Consider the following 24,576-nt stretch of genomic DNA (forward strand, 5'->3'; position numbering starts at 1 on the left):
CATTCATTAGATACTCATTCCTCAAGTAGAACAGTCTGTGGATCTTGACCACCCTTCTATAGCCAGGCTGCCTGGGTTGGACTCATTCTCTGCCTTATATTCAGAGTACATGGGCCCACTTTCCCTTTGTGCTTCATCTTCTTCATCTGTTAAATAGTGGCTGTGATGATTTGATGAATTGAGAGATGAGAATTATTGAGATAGGAACATGGTAAATACTGAGTATGTTAAGCCATTTATTTCCAGCTATAAAGGAATATTATTAGTCCTTCTTAAAGTTCTGCATAAAGCAGTGGAGGGTTTTCTTTTTCATAAATGAATATATCTCTGTAATTCCTCTGAATGAAACTGGAACAGAGCTCACAATCTCTTATTAATATTTAATGTTAATAAAAGTATATTGAGAACCTAGCCCGTGTTTCCACCTCTTAACATCTGAACCATCTTATACACTACAAATATTTTCTCATTCTGTCAGGTGAGAGGACCTAGAAGCAACCACACTCTGGTAGTATGAGCACACCTAGCACCCCCATTTTAATTTCTAACATCACTATCCTGTAAAAGACAGCAGGATTCCTTAGAGAAATGGCGGATTCTAGCTACTGCAGCAGGACATATACAATATGAGCCTGGAGCATCTTGCACTGCCAGAAAGTAAGGATGTGATCAAACAAACAAAATCATATACTAATGTGGGGACCTATAAGCGGGACACAAGAGCAAACTCAAAGAGCTCTAATTGTCAAAGCTGGAACAATACATGCAAAAAAAAAGTAGTACTATATTATGACTCAAAATATAATATAAAAACCCTTGAGTGCATGTTGATAGAAATAATTGATTGAATAAATAATTAAGTGGGAGAAGATTGGCAAATCTCCTGTGTAGGAGAATTCCAAATAACATATAGATGGATTCTGCAGCCACAAAGAGGAAGAACATAGCTCCCCTCTCCTGAAGTATGGGCTGTGCATATTGACTTCCTTCCAAAAGGTACTCTGTGAAAGGGGAAAAAAAGTAACTCTACAATAAGAAACTCAACAGATACTATCTCAGCCATGTTGTCAAGATCAACACTGACCATGATACAGTCATGTTAAGAATCTGTATCCTTGATATGATCTGATTAAAGTGGTATTTTGCACCTATAATTTTCCTTGGCATCTGCAATTAACCCCAGTCTAATCATGAGAAAAATATCAGGCAAATTCCACTTGAGGGATATTCTACAAAATACCTGACCAGAACTCCTAAAAACTGTGAGAGTTATTAAAAATGAGAAAATTTTAAGAAACTCAAAGCCAAGAGGAGCCTAAGGAAACAAGGTAAGTAAATATAACATGGTATCCTGGGTGAGATCCTGGAACAGAGAAAGAACACTCAATGAAAGCTAAGGAAGTCAGGGGAAAAAAAAGTGTGGAATGAAGGCATCAATATGAGCTCAGTAATTGTGACCTATGTGCCATACTAATGTAAAAAACCTGACTGTAGAGTATCGGGGACTTTCTGTACTGCCTTCACAAGTTTTCTGTAAATCAAAAAATTTGAAGCCTGTTTTGTCCTGTCTCCTCCTGAGTCTTTCTCCACAGCCCCCTCCCCCACTGGATATTCCGTCTATCTTCTTTGACTTTCCACAGGATTTTATCTGGGATTCTCTTCACTGTTAGTACAATATGTTGCCTCTATTTTATTGTTCTGATGAGGCTGTCTACACTACTTTTAGTCTAAACCCAGGGAGTGTCAATATCATCCTTTGTTAGGTAGTCAGGTAAGTTAGTACAGGGCTCATGATAGTAGTTAATGTAAATGCCATTTCTAGCGTGGATTGGTAGACTAAGAGTCAAAGCCTTATCATTCCTGCCTTTTAAGAAAGTGTTTTTCGTTCATTGACAAGAGTTCCTAGTATTTCTCCCTTAAGAATCTGAGTTCTGCTTCTAGAGAACTCATCTCTCAGAAATGTTATCACAGGATATACTAGATTAGCCTTATCTCATTTGAATTTAAAGTTAATAGTGTTCAGGCAAAAGCCAGATGGACCATATTCATAGCTGCAAACTGTTTTCTGTCATATCTATTTTAGCAATAACCTCCTTTTTATTAGATCCTTTTCAGTTGGAACTATCTGAATGCTCTCTTTTAGTTTTGATGAAAAGGGGTGTGTGTGTGTGTGTGTGTGTGTGTGTGTGTGTGGAGAGAGAGAGAGAGAGAGAGAGAGAGAGAGAGAGAGAATCTTTTTTACCTTTTAGGGTCTATTCTGTCAGGTTCTACCTAGCATGTGCTTGAGTTCCCGTCCGCATCTAGGGGCTGCTGCACTGTAATCCCTACTGTCGCAGCCTCTGGCTCTTATTCCTGGCAAGCAGTTAGCTGTGCAGACATAGGTACCATAGTAGGAAACACCTCTGCCTGTCATAAACAGGTCTGGAAAGTAGAAAGCACAGGCATGATGGGGATGTAACCATAGCAACAAGGCAAAGATGCGGCTGCCATATTGGAGTAAGTTCAGACCCATGGGTGCCTTCTCCAGAAAATAACTGCTTGATTTTAATGTGTGTTCTCTGTACATAGCAGTGTTCTAGTTGCTTTGTTTTTGTTTTAGACAAATATGAATGAGCATTACTCATATTAATTATTCATAATTGTCTTACAGAAATTCTCTTCAAAATATTTTGAGGAAATGTGTCAGTATTTCCTTTGGTTATTCTGTTTTAAAATGTTACCTGATCCTTCTAATTCAAACTCACTGAAGAAGGAAGAACAGTGAGAAGTTAGAGAAAAAACATAAAAATTATTGTGTACATTTTAAAAGAATTATAAAATATACTGAATTACACAGAATTACAAAGAAAATATTTTTTTCTTAGTAAGGTGATATTGTATTTTTTATGCCTATAAATCAACTCTACATTTTAGAAAAGGAGTACTTGGGCAAGATAGGTTGTATTTGATGTTTGCTAGTTTCATTTTTCTATCTTCAGGAAAAAATAAACTGCCTTTAACAATTGATGGACTTTGAAGCAATAATTTAGGAAGAGAATAAATTTCAATTTGGGGAGGGCTTTCACAGTTTAAGAGAATTCTTTTTCGTGGGTGCTTTAATTATGTATATGTGATTTAAATGTCACTATTTTCAGGGAAGCCCTGTTTCACGAAAAGAGGCTAAAAGTTGCATAGAGTGAACAAAATTGTGCTTTGCTCCGTGCCTTTCATAGAAATGGTATTTAGTGAATGTTCATTGAGTAGTCCCTTCCCTTTTTTAAACTAAGCACCTATCCTCTTCCATTTTTTTGGATATTTCAAGTCATTTTCAGCATATGCTGTGATAAGGATGAAGCATTAATATTTTCTTTAGCGTATGTTTTTATTTTCTTTCTTTGTTTTCTTAATGTTAATTCTCAGCACGATCTCTTAGATCTTCATAAGAGTAGTGATAATTGGGTTTTAGTAACTCATGAGGAATCTTTTACTAGAAATAGGCCTATTTCTTTTCTATATATCAGGAGATTAGTTTAGTTTTTCCTGAAAGATATTTGGGCCTAAATCTTAATTTTGCTTTAGTGCTAATGAGAAGTAAAATGATTAAAGGGAACAGAGTTTATGTTATGACACAGTTAATTCCTATATGAAAGGAATTTATTATCTGAAAAGTCAAATTCAGTGGAAGAATCAATTACTCATTGTATCAGTGTTTCCTTTTGTTATTCTGTTTTAAAATTGTACCTGAACCTTCTAATTCAAACTCACTGAAGAAGGAAGAACAGTGAGAAGTTAGAGAAAAACATAAAAGTGATTGTGTACCTTTTAAAAGAATTATAAAATATACTGAATTACACAGAATTACAAAGAAAAGACTCAATGCCAAACATTATAGTGTTATCCATTTGGTCCATAAACAATCTTTGACTACCACTGGTGGGGAAACTCTAGTATGTGCCTTACCTTCTAATGTAAGGCATGATTTTGTTTATTTTCTCATGCCTCAAACCTGAAGTTTCTAATTTAGTCCTAGAAATAGTATACTACAAATGAAAACAATTTCTCCCATTTCTAAAGATGAAAACCTGAGGCTCATTTAAATTTACCTAAGATCCATGTGGAGGGAGCACATGTTTTGCAATACTGGGGGAGCCCAGGGCCTTGTGCAGGCAGGCTGGAAAGTGCTCTGCAGGGATTTTGGTAGGTGTAACGGTAATTATTTTTTAGATAAAGTGTTGGGTGAACATAGAGACATAAATAAGTGTTTGTTCTCAGGCTACATGTTCAAAATATTCCAAACATTTTAAAACATGTATTTAATGAGTACTGGATTCCAAAATAGCAAGAGCAATTTCAGGAAAAGCTAATTCCTCAAGGGGAATCCTATAGTACATCTTGTTCTGCCTTCCTTCTCTCAGTTATGTCAAATGGGCACAAACCTGACCTGGCCCCTTCCTCCTAAGAAGAACATGATGTTGAGACAGTGTGTCTGGTCGGGAGCCACCCTGGCAGGCAGGTAGTTAACTGGTCACAGATATAAATGAAAGGATAATGGGGTTGGTGAGATGAGGAAACCAAATGACGAAAGCAGATCTATAATGCCAAGCTGGCAGAGAATCTAAGGATATTGGTGGTGAGGAAGGCAACAACAGAGAAGATGTAAGAAAGTTTAGGGTTTTAAAAATAGCCTGTTACTATGAGGGTGCTTTGAAAGCCTGTTTTCCTCTAAGGACAAAATGCGAAAGGGAATGTGCACCAATGGATGGTGGGAGGGATGAAAAATGAGGGAAAGAAAGGTTGCAAGAAATGCAGAGAAGCTATCAGCCTGCGATGTGGGCAGGAGTAGTGGGAGAAGGCAGAACATCTGATCCCGCTGGCCTGGGGTCAGGGCTCTCCTTGGCTGAAGGCAAAGGAACCGGTTTCTGTTCCTGACCTCCTTCTGCCTCAGGGTTTGTATGGTGAAATCTGGTTGTAATGAGCCTTGGGGACAGCTTTGGAGAAAAAAAGAAATCCGACAAGTCAACAAGAGGGTGCCAGTGTTTTAGGGAGGATGATCAGCAGCAGCTTTGGGGGAGGAGGGGAGGACCGACTAGCTTGGGGAGATTTACAGACAGTGTGTTTCCTGAGGCTCAGGTCTCCGTTAGCACTGAGAGCTGGTCTCCTTCACCTGTTGCCTCCTTGAGTGGTAGCCCAGTAGCAGCATGGGTGGGTTGCTAAATCCAACGGCTGGGCTATCCCCTAAGGATCCTGGTGCCCAGGAGTGAGGAAAGGGAATAGTTGAAGGGTACGTGACAGCAAGGTGCAAGCTGCAATAGGGTGAAAAGAGACCATGTCCATGTAAATCTCAGCTGATTCACTGTAATAGACTTGTTAGTTAACTTACATGCTAGGAGAGTAAAATGGAACAGAAGAGCAAATTCTCAATTCTCCTTTAAATTATCTCCTAAATTCTGATGAACTTAGCAACTTCTTTTCTGGGTATAAATCTGCTCCACACTAGAGTTAGGACCTTGGATTATTAATTTACTCTAACCCCTCTGAACCTCTGTTTTCTCTATAATCAAGACAACACAAGCTACCTCACTGGACTGTTGTGAAAATTAAATAAAAACTTACGTAAAGTACGTAGTGTGCTGCACACACATGGCAGGCACGATGGCCTATCTTTAGTAGGGATGATGACTGTGACTATTTTTAAACTTAAAAGGTCAATTTTATATGCTGCCATATAGGTAACCCAATGCAATTGGGGCTTGAATCAACAGACTGGGAGAGGGCTTACAGAGTGTGCCTTTGAAATCCTGATACCCAGTCATGGTGATTTATGGGACCTTACCAGCTTGCATATGTGATGCCCACAGATTTGTTTACTTTAGTGTTATCTTGGTTACCTAGCACCCAATGATAGCATATTTTTATTTACACTCTTGCTGACTACTTAATTAGGTTGGCTCTAAAAGCATACTATGAAGGCAGCCACAAAAAAAGACTTACTAATGTTATAAAAGCGGTATGTAGATCTTCATTTTTCTATCTAAAAATTGGTCCTTTGCTTGTGCTTTGTTTTTCCCTACCCTGGATGACCTCCAAAGCCCCTTCAAATGATTTTTCTGATTCTGAGAAAAGCGAAGTCATGATTTAAAAATGTGTCCAATATCAGACAAAGTAAAGATAATAGTGCTTTTTCCTGGTGAAAGTAGAAACGAACTAGAAGTAGACCCTTTAATCCTTACAGATTAAAAATGACAATCCAGCTGAGAAACACAAGTGTGGATGAGATGACCTTGAATCCAATGCCAGCCCCATGATGAGGTCTTAGTCATGAGTCTGACACTAGATATAGCCATCAAGAGAAAACTTCCCTAGTGGTGCAGTTGTTATAAGGGTTGACCATGAGTCACTGCATACGCGATTGGTTCCTTTCCATTTTCCACTTAATGTCAGCCACATTGCAGAGAAATCAGTTTGCTTAATAATCTCTCTTTTCCCCTCTTCAATTCCATAATTCCTTAGGGATTTATGAGGTCTACCTGTTATACAGATATAGCAAAATAACAAGGAATAGCCAAGTGAAAGTAACCAAGGACAACACAGTTCTGTGTTTCAGGGCTTTGATCTTATGGAGAATACAAACTTGGTCTTGTTGGTCATATAGCCCTGATCTGGGCTTATATGGGCACCATCACTCTCAAATGACATTTTTAATTTGGTATGACTCTGTTACTTTGTTTGATCCTTGACCATTCTCTAGATGAGATACCACTTTCATGTGGGAAATAAACAACTAGGAGGGTTTGGTTTTGTTTTGTACCTTTTGGCTGAAGTCAACCACAGTTCAGGTTTCAGGCTTTCACTGAGTTGTTGTTTTATCCTTTTGTTTTAGATGGCAGAATAACTATCTGCTCAAGGTTCTTAGAGGAGAAATGAGATCTTAACATAGGTGTATTTTATGCAAACAGGCAGGTACACAAGTATCTAAGCATACAGACATACCACTGAAAATATAGATAGCCTTCTAAGTCAGCCTGTTGCATTTTAATGGGTCATGGAATGCTTTAGGGTGTCCAGTCCTGTAGAGAAGTCCCCCACACAGGACTAGAATGAGAAGCATTCCAGGGAACATGCTACTTCAGCATTTGGATCGTGAACATTGAGGATTCCTATTAGTTGCTAATGAGGAAGGAGGTATATTCTAGGGGCTAGAAGAAATTTGGGTAGGATAAAATACCCTGTAGGTTTAGTGTTATTGTATATTTGTGGGGTGGGGGATTCGTGGGTATCATGGAAATGTGAGCCTGGCTGAACAATCTGATTTTAAGGCCAGAACAGGGGTGAGAAATACAGATTGGGCCACATGACAGATGGCTTTAAATGTCCAGCTAAAACACGAGCAACTCGCCTATAAATCCTGCAGAGTCTTGCATTTGATTATAAAGATAATATTAGAAAGGAAATAGAACAACCAAGTGATTTGGGGAGGGTAAATCTGGTAAAAGTGTACAGGATGGATCCTACTGAGGGGCCATACTGAAAACAGGAAGAGTCTGTTAGAGAATTAGCTACTAGAGTGGCGAGGGCCTGAAGTAGGATGGGAATGAAAAGAAAAGATGGGCAGGACAAAGATTGCATGAGGAAGGGTGTTGGGACCTACAGGACTGCAGGGCTGTAGCCAGAGGACAGTATGAAACTCTAAACTCAAATAATGGGAAGGATAATAGTCAGCAGATCAGGAAGAGAAGCCAGATTGAGATGGGGGCTGTTGGACAATATCTTAGTTAAACTTTTAGTCCTGAGATAGAGGTGAGAGTCCATGTCTAAGTTGCAATGCACTCTGGGCCTTCAATTGTCAGGCCTGGTTTTCCAGGAAAAAGGCAAGATTCTACTAGAGTTTTGCCTCCACAGAGTTGATAGGTGGAAGCTTTCAGACTCATCTGTAAAACGGGGATAATGCTAGCACTCACCCATAAGGTTTTTATTAGAAATAAATGAGATAACGCCAGTAGTATAGCCAGCACCATCCTCAGCACATAGTAAACACTCAATAAATTTGAGCTTTTATTATTCTTTTATTATGAGTTTTAGGAAAAGACAGTTTTGTGGATTGTTAAGACTGGTATTCTAGAGGCTTTTGAAGCCCTCTACTTAGAGTCTTTTCTTACTACCCCAGATGGGAGAGTGTGTGTTCTGATCCACATACTTGCCTCCCTATCTGTGGGGGGAAGTGACTGCGCAGGCTGTAATTGATGATGTCCAGCTGTTGATCACCGTTAGTCAGGTCTGTAGTGCTTTTACATGAACAGTTATGGATCTTGGCTACTCTTCTCTTCATTGACACCCCCATAATACAATCCCTGAGCTGGATTTTGTTTTCATTTGCTGGGTCCATTGTGAAATCAGTCTTAAGGGGTCTATAAAGAGCTTCTTTTGAAGAATGGTATGAACCCAGTGTGTTATTCTGCATTCACCCAGAGTGAAATATGCACATGCTTTATAGATTATCCTAGATCACTATATTAACTCCAATTCCTCCACACAGCACAGAGCCCTTAGATAACATGCTGCCTGTTTCAGGGCTCATAGGAGGTGGGACTTTAAGTCAGCCAGAGTAACCTGTATTCTATACCACGGTGTGTCTCATAAATCTCAGTCCCTGCTATTTAGCACTGTGGCAAATCAAACAACAGAACAGCCCTTTGGTACACTACTTTTACCTGTTTCTTATGGCCTTCAGTTAAGTTTTCATTCATAAAATGTTTAAACAAGACATGGGACTTCAATAAAAATTTGTCCACTCTTGAGTGCTCAACTCATAGATAATCTTGATTTCATCAAAATTTTCTATAATCAGAATTTCATATAATTTTGATTATATTGTGTGAGCAGTTGTTTGGGCTTTTGCAGTCCTAATCTATGGTGAAAGGATTTTAAAAACGAATTATCTATTCTTGCTCCTTTGCTAAATTATTCTAAAACATTTTGAAAGATTTTGATGGAAGTGGTCTATCCTAATGTAATGTCTTTGGGGTTTTTGCTCTCTGGCACCTCTCCTTGTTCAGACCTCTTTAATGAACCTGGTGAAAGGTGCAGAAGGTTCCTCAACAGTTAAAACTGAACCTTCATCTATTTAGATGTTCCTGCGCTTGGCTCTTAGGTCTCTTTTTTCTTCTTCATCTTCCTCCATATCTCTATGACCCCAGTCTTCTCCATCTCAGAGCAGGTGTTCATCAGAACAAAAGTTAGGAGTTAATTATCTTCCTTATCTCATTCATTTGCCTTTACCCCTTTACAAGCCATCCCCTGTAGAAATAACTTTTAAAAAATGTGAATCATGTTCAAAATCTACATGATATTCCATTACTTGGTGCTAGAACCTTCCAGGGGTATCCTTCCACCCCTTTGAAGGCTTCCAGGGTCCCACACCATCTTGCTTTCACTTGCCTCCGATATCATTCTCCCCTGTCTCCTGGTTCCTTCAGCCTTACTGTGAGTGGTCTGTTCTGAGTCATCTTGATTTTTAAATCCAATTGTAGTTTTAAAACATTGAAACTGTACATATAAATGGGATACCTTGTGATATTTTAGTACCAGTATATGTATATAGATAGATTGATTGATCGATTGATTAGGACAATCTATATAACATTGAAATCAGATTATGTGTAATCTATCTTTAATCATCTAACATTCATGGTGAAACCATTCAGAATCCTTTCTGCTAGCTTTTTGAAATGTAGCATTATCTATGTACCCTACTGTGCAATAGCACATCCTAACTTCTGACTCCTGTCTGACTCTAATTTAGTGCCCATTGATCAGCTCCCCCCCACTTCTTTCTACTCTCCAGCCTCTTGTAACCACCATTCCACTCTAAAATTCCTCACATATGAGTGAGATCATATAGGTGGTACTTATCTTTTGTACCTGGCTTACTTCACTTAATTCTCCCCAGTTCCTTCCATGTCGTTGTGACAAGATTTTATTCTTTTTCTGCTGAATTATATTCCACGATGGATGTGTACCACGTTTTCTTTACTCTGTCATCACTTGATGGACACTTAGATCGTGTTTCCTTATCTTAGTAATTGTGAGTACTGCTGTAATAATTGACTTCCTAGTTATTTGGGTCTCTTCTCAGATACCATCTTCTTGGTACAGTTTTTCCTCACTACTTAACCTTATGGTCCCCATCACAGTCTCATATTGCCTCTATTTTTTTTTTCATTAATCTTTTTTTCTCCTTCTTTGTCTTTCTGCTCCAGGAATCCGAAGTTTACATGGGTAAAGAGAGTCTGTCTTGTTCATTACTGTGTCCCCGAGGCTGGTACACAGTAGCTGTGCAATAAATATCAGTGAGTGAATGGGTGAATAAAACCATCCTAAAAAATCTTAAGTGTCTGATTTTTAAAGCCCATTGCTTTCATAGGAACTTTTAATGAAACCTAAGTACTATGGTTTTGTTTCCTTGTTAAGAATATCAACAGTTCGATAGAAGAGTAAATCTGGGAAATGCCATGTCAAACCAACAAGGCAAGGTTGTGTGTCAAGTCCTTGGCAGAGCCTTGACTATGCTAACGTGCAGACTCCATAGAAGTTAGTGCCACGTTGAAGCTTTGTTTGACAGTGGAAGTCGTCTTTACAAAGTGCTGCTTTGGATTGCTGTCCTTCACAACACATTCTGGGACATGCTGCCTTAGACAAAAGCTCATCCTAAAAGGGGAAAAAGCATCATCTACTGACTATAAGGAAGCAAATTTATACTGACTGTAAAGAGACCAGGCTGGAAAAAATAGAAAACTATGAAAAAAAAAATAAAAGCAAAAGGATTCAGAAGGAATACTCCTATTGAGGCTCTTCAGTTTTGTGCAAAAAGTTGTGCCCATTTTAATGAATTTTTCTATCCCTCATAGTTGGCATAGTATTTGACCTAGAATGAGTACACAATAATTATTTGTTGCCTTTTCAATGATGAACAAATAATAGTGGCCCAGGGTCACCATTTGTGTGTTGATTTTGTTCTGCAATTTCACCAAATTCATTTATTAGTTCTAATAGATATTTTTTTTTCCCTGTATGTGGTCTTTTAAGGCTTTTCTGTATTTAAGATCATGTCTGCAAGAAAGGACAGTTTGACCTCCTCCATTCAAAATTGGATGCCCTCTCTTTCGTTCTCTTGCCTAATTGCCTCTGGCTAGGACTTCCAGTACTATGTTGAATAAAAGAGGTGAAAGTGGGCATCCTTGTGCTGTGCCAGATCTTAGAGAAAAAGTTGTCAACTTTCCCCATTTTGTATGAGGTTACTTTGAGTTTGTCACATATGGTCTTTATTGTGGTAGGTTCAAGCTTTTGTTGGAAGGTTTTTTTTTTTTTTTTTTTTTTTTTTTTTGTGTGTGTGTGTAATGTTGAATTTTCTGAGATGATTTTCTGTCTTGATTGAGGTGAATCCTACATGATTTGGGTCCTTCATTCTGTTTGGGGTATATCTCTCAGGAGAGTTTATTAATTTGTGTATGTTGAGCCACTTTGCTTCCCTGTGGTAAATTCTACTTGATTATGATGAATAATCATTTTTACCATGCTGTTGGATTTGGTTTGCTAATTTTTTATGAGAATTTTTGCATCTGAGTACATCAAGAATGTCAACGTGTAGATTTCTTTTTTATTGTTGTATCCTTGTCTGGTTTTGGTATTGAGGTTTTGCTGGCCTTACAGAATGAATTAGGAAAAATCTCCCCCTCTTCAAATTTTTGAAATAGTTTGGGAAGTATTAAGTAGAAAATGTTAAGCGCAAGGTAAAGGTTGGGTTGCATTGTTTTGTGGCTGGTGTCTGATTTTTTTTTTGTTCAGGCATCTTTTGTTGAAAGGAGTATCCTTTCATTTTTTTAAATTATAGCTCAAATTTTGTGAGTTAAAATCACTTTAAGATCCACATATCAGAGGGGTGCATGTGAAAATTATGCATGTCTAGAAGTAAATCTGTTTACATTTGTCCTTATTGCTTCAGAAGACAGGCCTTCTCTGCTTAAATCATTTCACAAAGCACACCCTACTATAGTGAAGAAGGAGCATTTTTTTTTTTAATTGGAATTTCTTTTCTAATGAATGTTGCAATTGTTTCCTGTTTTTAAATAAAGCCGTTTGGGTGAAAAATTTCAGACCAGATTAATTAGATAATGAACCTTCCTTTGTTTTCTAGATGATTATTCAATTTTTAAGATTCAACTTGCTGTTCCTCTTAATCTCAGTCATCCTTAGAACTTGTGAGGGAGTTTTCAATTTCTGAAATATAACTCAGGAACAGAGCTGCTTTATAAGTCAAATGTGGGTCCTTTGTCACTAGAGGGCAGTAAACACAAACAGATGTAGTACATTTATTCGAGGTTTCTTCATGTTTTAGCATTAATCAAAGTTATATACAGTTTTTCTAATGTGCAAATAGATTGAAAATCCCGTGATTTAAAATATTGGTGATAGCTGGATGTGGTGTCACACACTAGCAGCTCAAAAGGCTGAGAGCAGAGAGTCCAAAGTTCAAGGCCAGCTTCAGCAATGTAGGTGAGACCCTCAACAACTTAGACTGTCTCAAAATTAATTCTTTTAAAAAGGACTAGGGATACAGCACCATGGTAAAGCATGTATGTATGCATTTATGTATGTATGTGTATATGTGTCTATATTGTGTGTTTGTCGACCTCTAAAAATAGTTCTAAGACATTTGAAGGTAGACTGTTTTTAGAGACACTGACTGCTAAAGCTATTGTGTTTAATATCTCATGTTAAACTTTGCCTCAGAATTATTCCAGGGGCATTTAAGTAATTGTATTTGCATTTGTGAAACTGAACAGTACCAGATATATGAGACCCTACTTTATATGAATTTGGTTCTTGGTTAATAATAACTACCAGAACTTGATTCTAAATTGAAAGGTATAAAATAAAAGTAGGTAAATTATAGAAGTAGATAGAATAAAATATTTCCCAATAGTGTAAGTTCTACAAAAAAATGCTATTGCCAGTACAATCCCTTTGGTTGGAGAAATCTAAGAGAATATATGTTTATCTTAATATTTCTTAAATATTTCAAGTACAATAATATAATATTTAGCTTAGAATTGATTATATTAATAGACCTTTAGTGTAGACTCTGGGATAAATATAAAACAAAGTTCGAAATGCTGTTTTTTATTAACATATATTAATTGTACATGTCAATGGAGTTTGGTATGATATTTCCATACATACATACATATATCCTGCACTGACCAAATCATCCATTTCTCACCACCCCCCATCCTCCCCTCACTAGTCCCTGGTGATCGCTATTCTACTTTCAGGTCTTTTTTTAGTTTCCACACAGAAGGGAGAACATACAGTACTTGACTTTCTGTGTTTGTCTTGTGAAATACTGTTTTGGGCAGAAGCCAGACAGCCTGATTTTAAACTTTGGCACTACTACTTTCTGGCTTTGTGACCTTGAGCAAGACACTTGACTTCTCTGAACCCCAGTTACCTCATGTTTTGGTTTTTCTTTCTCCCTATTAAAAACTGTGGCTTTTCTGTCTCCACCAGTGTTCTAAAGTCAATGATGCCAGCCATATGTTAATATGTCAAGGATTCAACTTCATCCATAGAATTTTAAGTATCCTGAAATACTCCAGAGAGCTTGCTGATTGCTCGGAGTGTCTATTAAGGACTGAGAAAATGAAGAAGAAGAGTGGGATGTAGTGATTCTCAAGAGAATTATTAGGAACAGAGAACTGAATGCTGATGGAAAGTTGTTTTTTTTTTTTTCCTGTTTCAACATCTATGTTTATAAGCCATTTGCATGTTCAAGAGCGGCAGATTACAACTAGGAATCTGAATTCTAGCTGTGGTGCTGCCCCTCAAACTGCATTGTCAGGAATTTCTGGTCCTTGGTTCCTTTTCTGAATGTGTTGCCCCCACTCTGCATGAGAGCCCATCCTTGTCTGGTTCATAGTGCATTCCCAAACACAGCCATGTCTCACTCGGGTGGGGCTGCGTATCTGGGCACAATTTCCTAACTCAATTAGCTGGTAGGATCCACCCTGTCTGGAGATGGGACCACAGAGATAGTAACCATGGCTCTTTCATTCAAGATGCTGTAGATTCAGCAGAAGAATTGAGGGTAAAAGAATTTGCTCCTGGATTCCTATAAATGATCATAGAGCTTGCATCAGCCTTTTAGATGATGAACCATCACAGACCATGGTGAGCAAAGGCAGAAAGAGGACTGGGTTTGCCTCAGCTGTCACCCATGAGGCAAGTTATCAAGTGTTTAAGAACGTCCATCTTTTGACTTTAAAATGGGCAGAGTATCTATCTTACTGAGGTGTTGCAAAGATAAGAAATGAGGTATATAAAACTCTCATTGCATAATAGATGTCTAATAACTTGAGACAGTTTAAAATCCACAGAAGTCAAGTCTGACAGTAAGAGTTGCACCTTCTGGATCCATCTGAATTTCTCTTCTGGATTGTCTAGAATCCTCCCCAAGTTCTTCCAACCATGGCAGTAGGAACAAGCTTCTAGTCTGTTTTGTGTAATGGGAAAAAAATAAAAATGAGTTTTAATTTAGCTTGGAGCTTAAAAAAGACTTCTTATTCCCTTGAAATATGGAAATCTTCCTTGGTACTTTTTACTTAACACTTGCAGTAATCTTCTGGCAGCATATTAGGGATTTATAGTTGAATCAACTCAAATTTGACACGTATCTGAGCATTAGTGCATGTTGTTGCTGATGGCAATCTGTGGAATGGAGACACCATTGTGTTCAGCAACAGAATGGGCAGTGGATAGTCAGAAGCAGGGGATCATTTTGGGATCATTTTTTAAGACAGGTTCTGTTGTTTTGCCATATATAATTTGTTTTATATGTTTTTGGTGATATTGCTGAGGGTAACACCTCTGATCCTTTCCTATCTCCTATAGGTGGTTTAAAATGTTGCTAATTTTTGCTTCTGCATCAGTGAACAACCTTTTTGTGTTTGTGATCATTAACTACCTCAAGAAATATAGAAAAAGAGTAAGATATATATTTTCTCTCAATGATTCTACCTTCTGATTGTGGAGGCTAAACTCAGGGCAATAGAAACAACTAGAACAGAGATTCTTAACACTGGAATATTCAGAAAATTTGGGGAACACAGTGTGGGGTGCTTCTCTGGTGAGCAGAGGGAGACTGGACATCCTGAAGTCCATAGGAAAGTCCTTTGCCATGAAGGATTGCTCTGTCCCACCCACAGGACTTCCAGCTGTTCATGTAGATGAAAGTCCCAGCAGCTGTTCATGTAAATGAAAAGCACCCTTATAATAATCTGAGCCTAGAACCCAGCTCCTTTTTACATGCACACACGAAATATTTTTACATGGTTTTATCCACACTAGCTCTTCAGCAATGCAGCAACAGCATCATGTTAAGGGAAGTTTGTACTTGGTTATATTTGAAGGCTTCCAAGAGTAATCCTAACCATTTCAGGAGAAAAACACAGTCTTTCTAATATAATTTCTGTGTGTTCATTTTCATGCTGCTGTAACTTTCATGGCCATCTTCCATATCAGAGAAATCACAGTGAACACTTACGTAGCTTTTACTGTTCCAAGTGCTTCGATTATATGCACTGATTTAATTCCTACAGCAACCCTATGAGGTGGACACTATTCTCATTTTCCAGATGACTGAATTGAAGCATGAAACATTTAAATAAGTCCCTGAAGGTCATAGCTAGACAGGAATAGTAAGATCTAACCTTCTAATGATTTTTTAATATGGTTGTATTCAATATTTATGTTTTGTATTATTCAATATAAATTCTTTTACTTCTCCTTATGTTACTGACATAAACCATTCTACTTATTTTTGAAAGATTATCTACGTAGGGAGTATTTAGTCTGTGTGCCTATATTTAGCAAAGTATATTTACAGGAATTGTCATTAAGAATTTCAATTCAGGATACAAGAAATATTTGTTGTAAAAAGAAAATGTTAACTTGACGCTTGTCAAAGAATAAAATCGACTGGCGGATAGATAACAAGGAGTCAGGGCAGTGAACCTGAGCTTGCTGAGAACCACTTTGAAGCATGACTTGGATTTAAATGATAGGGGGTGATTCGCATTGGGAGCTCACCACCGCGTGTGTTGCTGCCTGGAGGTCTTTGCTCTGAGTGTGCCCCTAGCCTGGATCCCCCTCCCAGGGCTCTGGGTGATTACCTTGCTCCAGATCTCTGGATGACCATCATCTAGAGAGGCTTCCCTGATCCCCTGTGTCCTAACACTTCATTGCCTTCCTCTCCTTTCTCTTCCTCTTATCATTCTGTGGTGTGTTTTGTCTTGCTAACTTAGTTGTTGCATGTAAGCTCCAGGTAGGAAAATGTGTTTTGTTTATACAGTGTCCCCCAGCATGTGGGACAGTGTTTGGCATATAGTAGGAGCCTAGTAAAAAATATTTTTTTATATGAAGGGGTGAATAAAGGATAATTAAAATTTGGAGAAGGACAGGAATAGTTATGTTTGACACATACTTGAATAACTTAAATCTGACTTTGAAGGGCTGGTTTGAGGCAGGCAGAGTGGAAGGAGGAGGGAGCTAGTAAAGATAGGGAAATGGGGGCTGCTGGTCCAAGAGACAGGTGGAATTCTAGCCTTCCAGGGACAGAATGGGAGATGTGGAAGAGCAGCTGAAAACAGTTTTGCATTTAGGGATTAGGAGCAGCAATCTTGATCCCACAGAGAAATGCAGATGGAAGGAAGTAGGTGGTAGGTTACTAGCTTTGAAGTTAGAGGCTGAGGCTGGATTTGAGGAAATGAGGTCTGGCAATGGAAATCAGCATGGCCCTGGAGGGGGAAAGGTCAGAAACAAGAAAATAGTGGAGATTCAATGACAGAATTTCAGATCTGAGACACAGAGTGACATGATGCAGATGAAAGGAAACAAGGTATATTAAGAAAAGAAGTAGTAATCTGAGAGTTAAAACATGATGGATGGGGCTGGGGTGGTAGCTCATTTGGTAGAGCATTTGCCTTGCATGTGTGAGGCACTGGGTTCAAATAAAAACAGATAATATAAAGATATTGTGTCTGTCTACAACTAAGACAATATTTTAAAAATGTTGGTATGATAATGGAATTATTGTTATCAATATCATCTGATATCTATTTGTTTTATTATATATCATTATTTCAAGTGCTTTGCATATATTATTTTATTATTTTATTCTAATTAGTTATGTGTGAGGGTAGAATGCATTTTGATGCATCATACATAAATAGAGTATAACTTCTCATTTGTCTAGTTGTACATGATGTAGAGTTACACATTTCATTTAATCCTCCTAACTGTTCTGACTATTGATTGCTATATAATAAATCACTTCAAACTTGAAATACAATTTATTTTTACTAGTTTCCATGATTTTGTGGGCATGGCTAGACATTCTTATTTGGGGTCCCTTGTGGTTGCAGTCAGGTAGTGGATGGGGCTGGAGTCATCTGAAAGCTAAACTGGGCTGCATGACCAGGATGGCTTCTTCATCTCTGGTCTGGTTGGTGACTGGGCAGATGTGTGTGCTTGTTTTTAGGCAGGCACAATCTCTCCATATCCCCCACACCATACTTTCCTACATATCAGCGCAGGGATTCCAGTAGCAAATTCAAAGAAAGCAAGGTGAAAGCTCAAGGCCTCTGTGACTTAGCCTCAGCAGTCCTGCATCATCATGTGGGTATACAAGCCAGGACAGATTCAGCATAGTGGAGTGGTGTGACTCATTAGGAGTCTTTTGCAGATTAGCTGCTGCACTAACCAATTTAGAAGTTAGGATTAGAGTCCAGGTGCTGGGTGAATTTGGGAAATTCATTTTTTCTCTCAAAGTGTCTTGTTTATGTGGAAATGAGAGATTGGAGGGAAGGAAATTGAAGGTATTTTCTATTTTACTCTTTTAAGTATTTGGATTGATATGAAGGAAGTGGAATAGAAAGGAACAAAAGGAAAGTAATGGCATTTTATGAAAGATAGGACTTGGTCACGATGTTGGGTGAAGGAGAGAAGGTAATGTGGTAGAGGGGAACATGTCAGGGTTACTCGAGGATTCAGTTAGATGATTTATATTAAACACCTGACAGTGTGTGACTCACATGAGACACCTATTGGATGATAGGAGTCACGGATTTCATCTGAGACACTGGAAGCAACATGGGCCCCCTGACTGCAATGGGAGTTAGTTATGATAAGAACTACTTTAAATAGAAAAATGTTTCATAGTTTTGAAAAAGTTTGACGTGACTGGCAGGACATTTGAAAGGGAAGAGTATTATATTTTTGGAAATACAGTACTAATGTTCAACTTAGAAGTAGTCATTGAAGAGTGTAGGCCTGGGAGAGAGTCTGTGGAGATCCTGAGTTAGGGGATTAATAGAAGAAGGCAAAGAAGGGATGGTCAGAGCAGTGGAAAGAAAAGAAGTTCAGGACCCTGGGAGTTCAGGGAAAGTGTTAAGAGTGATCAAACAAGGCTGAACACTTCAAAGAAGGTAAGGAGGATGAAAGACCATATTAAAAAAAAAAAAGGTTTTGCCTTTTTTTCTTATCTTTTGTAGAAGATTAAGAGAAATTTAGGGAATAAAACACAAGGGGTGTAAATAGCAACTAAGAACTTGAACATCAAGGAATCAATAGAATTTCAAAGATGAAGAAAATGCAGTGGTTCCCCTCTTACCCACAGGGGATATGTTCTAGGACCCCCACTGGCTGCCTAAAACAGTGAAGAATACCAAAACCTACATATACTGTATTTTTTTATACAAACATAATGATAAAATTTATAAATAAGGCATTATAAGAGATCAACACCATAACTAAAGCTAAAATAGAATAATTTTAACAATATACCAAAATCAAAGTTATTAAAACTTCTGTTTATTTCTAGAATTTTCCACTTAATGTTTTTTGACTAACAGACTGTAGAAAGTGAAACTGCAGACATGGAAGAACTGCTGTATTTATGATGAGGGCATACTATCTAAGACAGACAAACCTGAACAACAGAAGTACTTCAATGACAGGAAGAATGTGCAGTAATCATATCATTAAGTCACAAAAGAGTTGAGAATAAAACTTTGAGATGGAGATGAGGGCGAATGGGCAGGATTTTATGTTAAAATAGGGCAAAAGCAAGATTTCCCCCTTTTCTCATACAAAAGACCTCTTTAATATAAAAATTACAGAGTAATACTACTCTAAACCGTACATAAAAATGTTTTTTCCTGAAAGAATCACATTCTATATAGTAGCGATTACTCTTCAGCTTAGTTCTGTATTCCTAAAAGCCACTTTTAAGTTCACGGCCATAAAAATGTTCCCTGCTGATCAAAATATAGATCCTGAAATCTATATACAAAACATTGCATTCTTTATCCACACACAGCTTGTTAGCTTTTGGATTCATTTTCTCCCAAGTCAGATTTATAATAAATCATCTCTACATTAAGATTTTGGAAATTAAAGAGCTCAGGCACACATAGCACCACCAAAAAAAAAAAAAAAAAGTGGCGGTGGGGGGGACCTGAGACCAGTCATACAGGTCAGCGGCTGCATCATTGCATTTGTGAATTCTGGACATAGGTCACATTTTCTAATCCCTTAGCTTTTATTATGAACAGGGGGAGAACCATGATTATATCTAGGTCACCAGGGAAGCCACGTGTTTTGGATTTGAGAAAGGAAAGTAATTAAAATGCATGCTTGTCATTCAGAGCAGCATTTATGTGGATGCAAGTAAAGTCCAAGAATATTGAAGTTCATAGAAATGGTTCCAGAAGGGCTGTCAGTCCTTGTCTAAGAATGAGCTGCGGATTTTGAATGGTGTCATGGTCGTTATGCATCTCTGTGAGAGGGAAGCCCCATTCATCTTTCTCATGGCAGCCTCCGAGCTGTAGGGAGACCATTATTAAATGGCGTTCACCGGGTCAGGTGGAAAACCTCTCCCCCCAGAGGCTCGCCCTCGCCAGCCAATCACAAAGCAGCCTGCCCCAGGTCCACACCCCCTGCCCTCACACTCTGGAGGATGGAATAGGATTGGTGCATAGTTGGGGTTCGGTGGGAGGGGTTTCTTGTCACTCTTCCCAGCTTCCCTGCAGTACCTTATTTGGTAGCTTTTGACAGAACTAGTCTTTCTTGCAGCTAAGCATCTTGATATACATTATTCATTAAGCCCTGGAGCTGGGAGAGAGAAAGATGCAGACCCTTAGATCTTTAGATATTCTTTTATCACATGGATTTTCTTTATTCAGAATAATTGTTGAATTTTGTTCCATTCTGGAGTTTTACAAATGGCATGTATTTAATGGGAAGACGACTGGATGGAACCTAATACGAGGCATTCTTTTGTATACTTAATTACCAAAATCTTTAAAATCCCACACTGGCTTACAGGGATTGTGAAAGTATAAAGGATTTGAAGATACAAATATTTTTGAACATATTTATCATATATATATATAAGCATTTTTGATAAGCAATCAAAAATGCCTGAAGCAAACTATTTGCTGTCAGTGTCTTGGGGCTACATAAAGGTAAGATTGATTTTTCCTTTGAAAACTCATGGTTACTCTGATTACATAACTTATAGTGTTAACAAATTATGATGGTTTTTAAGCAATTCTATATTTTTCTCTTTTACACCAACTATGAAAGAAATATGGGTTTTCGGGTTCAAGATAAGATTGGATAACTTTTTATCATGTGTAGTTTGTTAAAATAGCTTTTTAATGTGCAGTGATTCTTCTGTTTGTCATATGGTATAAGTTTGTATTGTACTTTAAAATATCAAGGTAATTAAATAAATTCATTTGCAAATAATTTTTTAGCCAAATTTCCTATTCTGATTTATGGATTCCAATTAACATGTAACATTTTATGGTTATACAGTTAATTTATGGCTCTTGCTAAATGCCTGTACTACTTAAAATGACAAAGATATTTTTTTCCATCTTTGGATATACAACTCTAGATGACATTAAAAATTGACATTGAATATTTAACTGATATTTGTCTCAAATAAAAATTGATTATCTTAGTGTAAAATTATTTAAAAAGTTTGTATGATGATGATGCTTTTGTTAATCTCAAAAAGTGAATTAATACACTGAATTTAATAAGAATGTGTTCATATTTAGCAAGCTTTTTGCCTGCTCTGTGGTAATGATAGCATGGTGTTCTACCTCCATGATGGTAGTGAAAGGTAGAAAAACTTAGTTCAGTTCTGGGTGAAGTATCACTTCAGAAAGTGAGGCTCATCTTTGATTATTGAGGCAATTGCATACATTTTTAAAGATTCATTTTTCCATTACTTTAAGGACTTGAAGTTTGAAATATTTTATCTGTTTCTTTGATTATTTTAAAGGACATTTCCCCCTTTACTTTTGAGATTTTCTTGAATTTTTAGAAAATATTTCAGTGATTAAATTTATGGATGATCCAGATTTTTAAAATGTTTTTAAATATATAGATTTTTCATTATGTGAATTCTGCTAAGCATTTCCTGGCTACTTTTTTTAAATACAGAAAAGTATAGAAAGTATCACAAAAAAAAACACCCATAACCCCCCCTCACTCCTCAATTTATCTCTTAGCTTTTAGCCAGTTCATATTTGATACATTTTTTAAAGGCTTCATGTTTATATTTTGGATATGAACAATACTTCCAAGAATCTAAATATACAGACATGGTCTTATGCATTTTGAAGATTTTATTTTTATGCAGCCAATTTAAATTAAGTAGCTTTTGATACTGATGTATTCCAAACTTGTCACAGAACAGCAAATTAAATGATTTTTTAGCAGAAAATTATAGCTAAATATAAGCATTTTCTTTCTGTTTGAGCTGTACCACCTTCTTGTATGTATACTAGGAGGATATGTAATATATATATATCCAGTAGCACAGTGGCATGATTCAGGATTTCAGAGGACTATATTTTAAAATATTTTAATTATATTTTTGTTTCTTTAATTTATTTATTTATTCTAATTTTTATACATGGCAGCAGAATGAATTCCAATTCATAGCACACATATAGAGTACAATTTTTCATTTCTCTGGTTGTACACAAAGTGGAGTCACACCATTCATATCTTCATACATGTACTTAGGGTAAGGATGGTGGAATGAGATGGACATAATTTGTTTTCTTAATCTTTTTTTAAAGGTTTTTTTTTTTTTTTGGGGGGAGTTGTGTATGGACATATTGCCTTTATTTGTTTATTTTTATTTGGTGCTGAGGATTGAACCCAGTGCCTCACACATGCTAGGCAAGCGCTCTGCCACTAAGCTACAGCCCCAGCCCTAACAATCTTAAATATAGAACTTAAATACAATCTTGAATGTAAACCATAGAACTGTAGTTCTGAAATGTAAAACACACCATTCAGATTTGCATTTTCACTTTCCTTTAAACCTTTTAAATGCTACTCACAGATATTCTGATGCTTAATGAAAACAAAGGATTTAGAAATCTTCCTCATGTTTTTCTTCATTGCAACCATGATTCTGTTTTATTTTCTAATTACTTAATTCAAAACTAACAAGAAATTCCCAAGCAGAAAATATTTAGAGGCTACTTTAAAAATAACTAAATGCTCAATTAAATTGCAACCATTTTTAATTGAAAATCAGTTCAGTGTTTTGTGTCTTTTAAATCTATTAATCAAGAAATATAATGATATTTCAAGAAGAATACATTTTATTAACTTTTAAAATCATCATTTTTCCCCAGTCATGGTAATTTTTATGTAGTTATTTTAGTAAATGTTACAGAGTTATCTCAAAATAAGAGAAATTCTACTTAGATTTTAAAATTTTTGTTGAATACTTTAGTATATGGTTCTTTAGTACATCAGGCTATACACTCCAAAACCAATTGGTAAGATGAGCTAATAGTTGAGAAAGCAATTGTGGTGATTTTTGTGGTTATTAATTTAGTTTCCCTGGATTGAAAGTTTTGTGTAATGGCCAAATAGTAAAATGATTTTTATTCCTTTTAGAAAATATCCTTATGTTTTAACTTAATGGATGCTTTGACAGTACTCCGTAGGAAATCCCTCACAATTCTTTCCTTTGGGAAGAGAGAGGTTGCTTCAAATACTGTCAGTTATAATTATGATAAAATTAAATATTGACTGTTTTGGAGCACCTTGCAAACCTTGGTAGAGAGACAGATGTGTGATAATGGATTTCTCCAACCCAGGATTTTCTGTTTTGAACAAAAACAAAAGAATAGTCTGGGCATAATGTGTGTGATGTGAAATATCCAATGGAATATGCAGTCTCATTTATTCAGTCTACACAATAGATTCTCTGGCATTTTTTGCTTTATTTATCTGTAATAACTGGCTATTTTGATGAATTATATATTTTAATCACCAGAAAAAATTATGCATCAGTAATTTGTGTCCCAGATTTGCAGGTAACAAATATTTTTCTATTTGTGCATATGGCAATATATTCCTTCTAAGTTAGAGCTTGTGCACAAGTTAGAAGATGGGTCTGTGAATACCTGGATCCTCATCTAATTTTTCCACTTGCCCCAGAAGATTTAGTGTTTAGTTACATTGACAAAGTGCAGGTGGACACCTTCTCTGTACGGACTGCTGAGGGGCTGGCAGAGGCTGAAAGTACTGCCTATTTCACACCTTTTACATAAAAGGACTTTGTGATTATAGCAACTTGCAGCTTATGACAGGGACAATGTCTAGTCAAAGAGATACTTACTTGAATGCATGCTTCAAATGTTAATAGCAGACTGTCCTTTAAGTGTGTGTGTGTGTGTGTGTGTGTGTGTGTGTGTATTTCTATTTAATGGATGTTTTCAAAGGTGGATTTCATCTGTAAAGCAAGATGTGTTGTCCACTCTTCAATGTGAGATTATATATGATATAGTATGTTTTTGAACATAGTTTCCTCTATGTCTTTTTCTTAAATTCTTTTATGGGATTGGATAAAGAGGTGGCTAGCTAGTCATACCTATAATCAAGTTCTTCAAGTGCAATGTTCTTCAATCATAAAAATTAATATCAATTTAAAAATACACAAAAATAGGAACTGAGTATCAAAAAGAGGGCTAGGAAAAAGAACTCAAATAAGTTAAGCGACTATTATGTGCCAGACTAAATAAAAGACACTGTCCATTAGCTTAATTAATCAGTAACCCATAATTTACTCAAGGATACATAATTTAATAAGATGGATAGAAAAAAATTTGAACAGTATTGCAAACATCTTACGAATATTCTTAGAAGACCTTTCTAGTAGATGATACTATAAAATGCTAAGTGAAAACAAGAAGCAACCATGTTTTATGTTATATGATGCCAATTTTTAATTGAAAAATCTCACAGAGGTTAAAAAAGGGCATAGAAGAAAATATAACTGATTGTGATTATTTCTAAGTAATGGATTTATATGGTTTCTTGCTTTCTTCTGTATAGCATTCTGGGTTTTCTATCACATGTGCATTTTATAATTAACAAGAAGTTACAAGAAGAAACTAGAGTAAGAAGGTAACCATTGTGTTCCTGGGTTTGAGAATAAGGTTC

The 24,576-nt window shown here is 36.8% G+C and overlaps 1 protein-coding gene across 8 annotated transcripts in view; it reads left to right on the forward strand.

Moving 5' to 3' along the window:
- Positions 1 to 24,576, forward strand: part of Pde4d (phosphodiesterase 4D) — a 1,049,725-nt gene that overhangs the window by 1,002,155 nt on the left and 22,994 nt on the right. Inside the window, exon 1 of one of the 8 annotated variants that reach the window (XM_076857261.2) lies at positions 18,099 to 18,515. The exons of the other annotated variants lie outside the window; for them this stretch is intronic. The gene's annotated coding sequence lies outside the window, so the exon portion shown is untranslated. Of the gene's footprint in view, positions 1 to 18,098; positions 18,516 to 24,576 lie in introns of those variants that run through there. 8 annotated transcript variants of the gene reach the window in all.

This window comes from Callospermophilus lateralis, chromosome 5, assembly GCF_048772815.1.
Source record: "Callospermophilus lateralis isolate mCalLat2 chromosome 5, mCalLat2.hap1, whole genome shotgun sequence".
NCBI classification, from domain to species: domain Eukaryota; kingdom Metazoa; phylum Chordata; class Mammalia; order Rodentia; family Sciuridae; genus Callospermophilus; species Callospermophilus lateralis.